The sequence below is a fragment of the Salvelinus sp. IW2-2015 genome, linkage group LG4p (genome assembly GCF_002910315.2).
Source record: "Salvelinus sp. IW2-2015 linkage group LG4p, ASM291031v2, whole genome shotgun sequence".
Taxonomy (NCBI): domain Eukaryota; kingdom Metazoa; phylum Chordata; class Actinopteri; order Salmoniformes; family Salmonidae; genus Salvelinus; species Salvelinus sp. IW2-2015.
The window spans coordinates 12,641,442-12,649,572 of record NC_036841.1 but is presented as its reverse complement, the minus strand read 5'-3'; the positions used below and the strand labels follow the sequence as shown (position 1 = coordinate 12,649,572).

Sequence of the window (8,131 nt, the reverse complement as noted above, 5' to 3'; positions counted from 1 at the left end):
ATTTGATTTGATTTGATGATAGGCCCAATGGAGCACTGTTTTTCCTGAACATTGTTGTAATGCTGCCTGGTTTCGTGTGTGTGTGTGTGTGTGTGTGTGTGTGTGTGTGTGTGTGTGTGTGTGTGGAGATATGTGATGGGCATAGGGTTACAAAGGGAGGGTATATTACTGGACACTTTTGAAGTTTGGTAACTTTCAAGTTTTATTTTGAATTGTATAAGATGACATCTAATGGCCTTTTTGGGTACTACAGATTAGCAAATGCATCTGTAATTGTCTGGCTCTCTGTGTGTCCTTACCACACTTACAAATAATGAAATAGAATGACAAAGCTGTAAAACATTATCATAATTATAAACCATCAACTTGTTGAATACCATTGGTGTTTAATATGAGTGTTTCAGCATGAAATGAGTTACGCCCCCCACCCCCCCCCCTTTGCCCTCAGAACAATTCGTCGAGGCATGGACTCTACAAGGTGTCGAAATGCTTTTCACAGTTGTGTCAAGTTCGTTGGATGTCCTTTGGATGGTGGACCATTCTTGATACACACGGGAACTGTTGCGCTTGAAAAACCCAGCAGTGTTCCAGTTCTTGACACACACAAACTGGTGCAACTGGCACCTACTACCATACCCCGTTCAATGGCACTTAAATATTTGGTCTTGCCCATTCACCATCTGAATGGCACACACACACACAATACATGTCTCAATTGTCTCAAGGCTTAAAAATCATTCTTTAACATATCTCCTCCCCTTCATCTACACTGATTAAAGTGGATTTAACAGGTGACATCAATAACCTTTCACCTAGATTCACCTGGCCAGTCTGTCATGTTACTAATGTTTTGTACACTCAGTGTATATTTATTATTTTACACACTTGTATTTATTTTAATATGTCAATAGGTATTTGTTTTCTATTTTTTGGCATCAAACTGGTGGTAGTTGTGAGAAAAAGTCAATAATTGGAAGACTATTAATGTAAAAAAAAATGTAATTGTTGATTAGATGCTTTTTCCAGTAATTAGGATATTTTCTCTTGAACCATATAGTCTATCTACTAGAAACGTAATGACAATATGAACACAGGTATAAAAAAATATATACTGTATACGTATATGAATACATTTTTGTTTAAGTTATTCAAGTATAAATAACCAACGTTACCATAGATGCTAATTATCAAAACTGCAGAAGATTCCGCTATCTTGGGCATGATTGTTTACTTGTATATTAAATACATGTTTGTATGAAAGATTTCAAAGTTCAAGGTTGACTCATACCATGCATGATGTGGTCCCGTGTGGCTCAGTTGGTAGAGCATGGCGCTTGCAACGCCAGGGTTGTGGGTTCATTCCCCACGGGGGGACCAGGATGAATATGTATGAACTTTCCAATTTGTAAGTCGCTCTGGATAAGAGCGTCTGCTAAATGACTTAAATGTAAATGTACATGTATGCTTTAGTGTTTATGCTAAAGTGGTATAGACATATGTGTGTGGGTGYACGGTTGTTTTAAGTGAAAATGTTGTGACTATAGTAAATGTGTATGATTATATGAGGATTTGGTTAAAGATACAGGCTTATCCACTATCCAGTGTATTGGCATGTATTGGAGTGTTTTCCACGTACACAATACACCCACTATAACCTCCAGCATAACCACTGTTTACTTAATAGGTTTCTTAAGAAGTCTCTGGCGAGCTAACAAAGGACATAGAATTCAGTAATGTAACATCTGTCCCACTGAACGAGCCCCCTTGGGAGAGTTCAACCACTGTGCTACAATGTTCGCACAGAAAACGTCTCAAAATGAACTGGAACAAACATTTCTCTGCCACGCACAATCCCATGAAAGGAATGCTTATGCAAATCAAAATGGGCAATTACATTTATGGCCAACAGCAATGAGGAAGAAACAAAACAACAAAAATAAAATGTTTCCCATTAATCGAAAAGATAGGTATGCTCTCCATTCATTAGTTTCTCGCTTTCAATTTGCACTTAGCAATTACAGGTTAGTCGCGCACAATGGAAAGTGAAGATCATAAAATGTCTAGGACATTCCATTCGGTCCAGGTGGACTCCCGTTCAGGCCACATAGCGTGTGGAAATGACGACGCAAGAGTGGCTCAAACCTTCAGTAAACAAATACATGGCAACACTGTCACAGCTGCGATGCATCACCTATAAATACCATGTCAAAATCAACAATAGGTTGTTGTTTTAATTCCTGCAATGCAAATCTCCATGGACAAAAAAACCCACACAGAAATGATAGGAGCTTTGGAGAACGCCTGTTACAGTAAGAATCCATTGGCCTGCCACCACAGCAAAAACATTACCCTCCCCATCTCCTCTTTAAAAGGCAACAGGCTGCAATTAGTCACCGTGTGACTCCACACCAATAAAACAGCCTCCCTACCCAGCTTTCCTAAGTTAGCCAGGTCATTTAAGTCATCAATGGGGGGCCTTTATGACCCTCCCCAGCCAAACTCTACTGTAGTATTGACCAATCAGCTTGATCCTCTTGATCACGCTCCCTGTCGTTAGGAGATAGCATGCAAATGACTCTCCTGCTGCTGATGTCCCGATAGCACAGCTGATTTGTGTCACAGGCTCTGTCTTGTAATGGAAGGGGGGGTGTTTTGCGTGTGCCATGAGGGGGGTGTATAGACGTGACTCCCGCCCGCCGTTGCGTGCCAACCGGGCAGGCAAGCAGAGGCATTCAGTGAGAGCGTTTGTTGGTTAAGCCAGGCTCAGTGACTCGTCTGTTCCGGTAGCTCCGGTAAGCCCCGGTGACAGCACGGGGAGTGAACACCGCAGGCTGCAGGCCCTTGTTGATCAAATACAGTTGCCCTACTTACTCATATTTACAGTGCTGATCACAGGGGTGATTGTACCCACGCACTGAGACCAGGGAAAGCGCTTTGTCTCTTTTCTATCCGGCACTGGGAGAGGGATGCTTTTAGAGGGCTGGAAGGTGGAAGGGGATTGGGTGCCATGAGCGATCCCTCCCTCTCTACCTTTCTCTCTGGAGGAGGGAGGATGCAGGGTTGTGGATGGCTAATATACCCTCAGAAATGTTATATTGTGCTGAGAAGTGGAGTGGATTGTGGAGGAATCCGCTTTCACCACACTCGTTTCACACACTCTTTCACTCCCTCCCTGTCTCTTTATCCCACTCTCTCTCTCTTTCTCACTCACTCACGGTCTCTCTATCTTACTGTTCCTTACTCCTTCTCTCTGTTTTCCATTTGTGCGCACACACGCCGCACACACCATCCCTTCCTCTCCCGTGAGATTGTGTTGGTGAAAAAGGAAGCCCGTTCTAAGAGTAGGATATCTACTAACCAGCAGTTTCTGTGTGCTGCCTGTTTTTATCACCTCCTGATCATTATGCCGGCAGGAGCTTGTCGGTAGTGTGTCACTCCATCTCGATCTTCCGCCCACTACCTCATGTTCTGACAATCTCTCCTTTCTTATCTTCATTGAAATGGAAATCCCACTGTTCACAATAGCAACAATGGCTGTGGGTGATCAGTCGCTGTATTCTGTATTCATAACCTATCCTCCCCTTTTAACCACCTGTGCATGTGTATCTTTATCAGTTAGCATGTATTTACCAGCCCTCCTTACATAGTGAATGCAGGAGAAACACGTCACGTACAGCTTGATCCTTACACAATGCAGTGATTSTAAGACATCCATATGACAGTATGCTGTGTATTTACTCTTGAACGCATTAGTCTCTTATTAAATGCCTAACATTGCAAGAGGTTACCCYCTCTGCTCCCCCTGTCAAGCACTCATCAAATAATGCTTCCCCGAGATTTTGATGGCGCTGATCAGTGCTGTGTGTCCCAGTGCTGGAGAATGGATTGAAAGTTGTTGAACTATGCACAACATGAGATTCCTGTCTATCTTTGCTCTTCTCTGCCCAGACGTACTGAGCTGCTACAGTTTTACAATGTTCAAATACAAATAATGCCATTTTATGTAATTGATAAATAGTGCCATACTGTAATTAAAGCATTGAAATTCCTTGAAACAATGAAAACACCCACCCGTAGCACGCGCTCCAGCAGGTATATTTCAGTCATTCTGAATTCAAGTTGAGGCTAGGAACATGCAATGAAGGAACTGCCAGATGGTCATAATGGCCCGGTAGTAAAGCCACACTGGGAGCCCAATTTGAAATGGAAAACATGGAGCAGGGTGGACAAATCTAAATAAAACATGATTTAAATGTATTTTCAGAAGGGCTGTGGTCACCATTCATGCAATAAATTAAATATATAAAATGGTATCTATTATTTTAGTATTTCAGTGTGGATTCAGCCTATGTTTAATGAAGCCATTKGAAGACTGTTGCTGACTGAGAGGAAGTATGTACAATTATTTATAATAAATGATTGTAAAGTAAGTCTTGGTGATTAAATAGCCTTGTTCAGGGTTTCCCAAACTCACTCCTGGGCTCCCCCTGGGTGCACTACGCAGCTGATTTAAATAACCAACTCATCATCAAGCTTTGATTATTTGAAACAGTGGTGTAGTGCTAGGGCAAAAACCAAAACATGCACCCAGGGGGGCCCAGGACAAGTCTGAGAAACCCTGGKCTAGTTAATCATTACATGACTTTTAACACACTATCTGTTTTTTGCTCAGTCTGGCAGTAACCCAGAACTATCAGAGACAGAGGAGCTCTCTTTCGGCTGCTACTGACAACAACTGCATGTAAGTTGTTATTCTACATCATAATAATTATGTCTGCATAGCATTAAGGAAGATTAGCTCATACTTATTTCTGAAAATGAACTTGTGTTTTTGCTATTTTTTTCTTCTTTGCTAAAACCAGTCAAGCAGGTAGCCCAGCGGCTAAGGAGTTGCGCCTGTGGCCGAAAGGTGACCGGATTTGAATCCCGGACTGGGTGCTGTAAAAAAAAAAATGGGAGGAATTTATCTGACAACTGGAGGCTGCTGGGTTCACATCCTCAAAACATTCCCCTACTGTTGGGCCCTTGAGCAAGGCCCTTAACCCCACAACATGCTTTCTGTCCAGGGGCGCTGAACATGTGCTGTTTCAACTGTGTGTTTGAAAAGGGGGGGGGGGGGGGTTGAGAATGGAGCAGAAGACACATTTTTGTTGTTCACTGTAACTAATGGACAAAGTATATTGTTTTGTATTGCAAAGAAGTCCGCCAAAGTTGACGTGGACCATTATTCAAACAAAGAGATACCTCCCTGTCCACCAGTGCATATTTCCAAACTATGTTTGCATATAAAGACAATAAATTCTAAAAACTATGATGGTTTTCTTTTGTCCCTTATTTAATTGTTTATTAACTTATATTCTTAGCTCAAAATACTACTACTGAAGAGTATTTTGATATTACAGTGCCTCATGAACTTTTAAACTTGTCTAATAAAACCAAAAAAGATATATGGTGAGCTAACGCTGTGCCTGTTCCTGTACAATGATATTTAATAGTCGTAGCCACAATTCATAAATACCACCATGCAGGGTTCTATATGGAACCATTTTAGGTGAAGAAGAACCTCTAGGGTTCTAATCAAATAACTCTATAAAAGGMTATTATATAGAACTTTCAGGGGCTCCGTATATAAAACAAGCAATAGAACCCTTTTTGGTTCTAGAAGGAACCATTTTTTAGAAGAGTGTAAGCTATGACACATGTCACTGGAGTAGCCTATAGGCATATTATTTCATTTTTTTCACGGCATCTAAACTGATTGGATCCCCATCACCTACTATACAGCGCAAAGCCCGCCACATGATCTCCAGCCCAGACCACTCGCTCCACCACTGCTTTGATCTCCCATCATGTCGGAGAAATCAGACAATTAAATGGCATGCTCTGCACGCTTCGGGAGGAGTTTCATGCCAGGGGCTYTCATTATTATGAACAACTCCACATGTGAGCAGGCGTGGGGTGGGATGGGAGGGTATTTGTCTGACCGTTCATATTGTTTGTTTACTGTTGTGTTTTCTATATGTTTTGCTTAGGCCTACAGTACGTGGTGTGTGAGAAGTGCTAAGAATTCCTCCTGTAGYACAAACGTGAATCGGAATTGTCTTTTCCGTCATATGACCGTCATGATTCACATGCATTGATATAGTTTTATTCAATCAATTAATCTAAGTTTCATGCTGGTATTATTTTCTCCTTCGTGGCATGAGGAGTGATAGCTCATAAACCGAAGAGAACTTATAGGATAAGATTGATTGGCTTCTTTCTCTCGTTGATACGTTTCACACCTCCCCAATCCAGACCCAAAAACATGCGACCTTCATTAACATAATGTGGGATGTGATGGATATATGGTCTTCTCTATTCACTACAGAACATTGTAAAGGAATAACTTTCGGAAACATGAATCTCAACCCACAGCAGTCAAATGATTTGGCATGAATAGAAGGAAGCACCAACAGCTTGATAAAAAGTGTAAAACACATGTGAAAGCTTAATTACAATATTAGTGGGAACATGTCCATGATAAAAACAAGATAATGGTATATACTGTACTTTGATAAATTAGAAAAAGATTATTTGAGATTCAGCCACCGCTCGCGTGTGGATCGCTATTTCTAAAATGGATATGGACAGCGCCCAGTGCTGAAAGTTGAGTAGACAAATMAACAAACAAGAGGACTTAGCTGGAGCACTAAGAAATAAGACTTAGACTTACCTGGTTGACAGACGKAATTATGTTATCCATATATTTGTCGGTAGAGTTACTTCCCCCAATCCTGTCACCATGTACTCCTTAAACAGGCCTACCTTCCGGCCTCATGTCTGGGGTTGAAAATCTCCTTCTGAAGAAAGTAGGATTAGATTCATAATGACATTTGAGATTCAATTCTTTGCAAACAGTAAGAGTTTTGTTGCAAACAAGACACACTGGTTTGGAATTGGAGAAATACGATAAAATGACTATATTTTAATAGAGTACAGGTAGGCCTATAATAGAGACATTACCACTGTAATTAGATCAAAATTATTATGTTATTCTCATTACCTTGGTGAGCCCACTAACCACATGTGTTAAATGTGTAAGTCTAGGGCTATGAATTGGGCAGCTAGTAGGCTATTTGCTAATAAGCTATTTATGTTCTGGCCCTCCATCTAGCTACGTTCTCAGGAACAAATCGGCTGGAGGCCAAACCTATTGTAGTTGCCAACCCCTGTTGTATATTTAAGCAATAAGGCATGAGGGGTGTGGTATATGGCCAATATACCACGGCTAAGGGCAGACGCATTGCAAAGTGTCTGGTTACAGCCCTTAGCCATGGTATTTTGGCCATATACCACAAACCCCCCAATGGTGCCTTATTGCTAGTATAAACTGGTTACCAACGTTATTAGAGCAGTAAAAATAAAGGTTTTGTTATACCCGTGGTATACGGTCTGATATACCACAGTCTGATATACCACAGTCTGATATACCACGGTCTGATATACCACGGCCATCAGCCAATCAGCATTAAGGGCTCGAACCACCATAATATAAATTCAATCACCCCCTTCACCATCATCGTCATTATTTAGATCATTAAAAAATGTGTGGATATAGTGCTAAACTTGAAGAACTTGTGGATGTCTCGGTGAACAACCTGGTCTCAGAGCATTTCATATTATTCTGAGACACTCCATATAGTATGATATGTTATGTTTGGTATGATTACATAAGACAGATAGTTACTTAAGGCAACAACCAACTGAGGGTGGTTGGTCGGGTTGGATGAGTATGCGTATAATGCAAATGTTTAGCAAACCAAATGTTGCTAGTTCAAATCTCATCACGGACAACTTTAGCATTGTAACTAATTAGCAACTTTTCAACTACTTACAAGTTTTTAGCTACATTGCAACTACTTAGCATGTTAGCTAACCCTTCCCCTAACCCTAACCTTAACCCTTTTAGCTAACCCATCCCCTAAACCTAACACTTTAACCTAACTCCTAAACTTAGCCCTAACCCCTAGCCTAGCTCAAGTTAGCCACCTATCKACCTAGCTAGAATACGTATTGTAYGATTTGCAAATTCGTAACATATTGTACCTTTTTCAAATTTATAACATATCATACGAATTGTAATTAATAA

General features: G+C 40.9%; 1 non-coding gene across 1 annotated transcript in view; it reads left to right on the top strand.

Moving 5' to 3' along the window:
- Positions 1-5,311, top strand: part of LOC111960540 (uncharacterized) — a 123,743-nt gene extending 118,432 nt beyond the window's left edge. The window contains exons 3-4 of the transcript XR_011475158.1: positions 4,673-4,741; positions 4,863-5,311. This is a non-coding gene — a transcript (uncharacterized protein). The remainder of the gene's footprint in view (positions 1-4,672; positions 4,742-4,862) is intronic.
- The last annotated feature ends 2,820 nt before the right edge of the window (positions 5,312-8,131 follow it).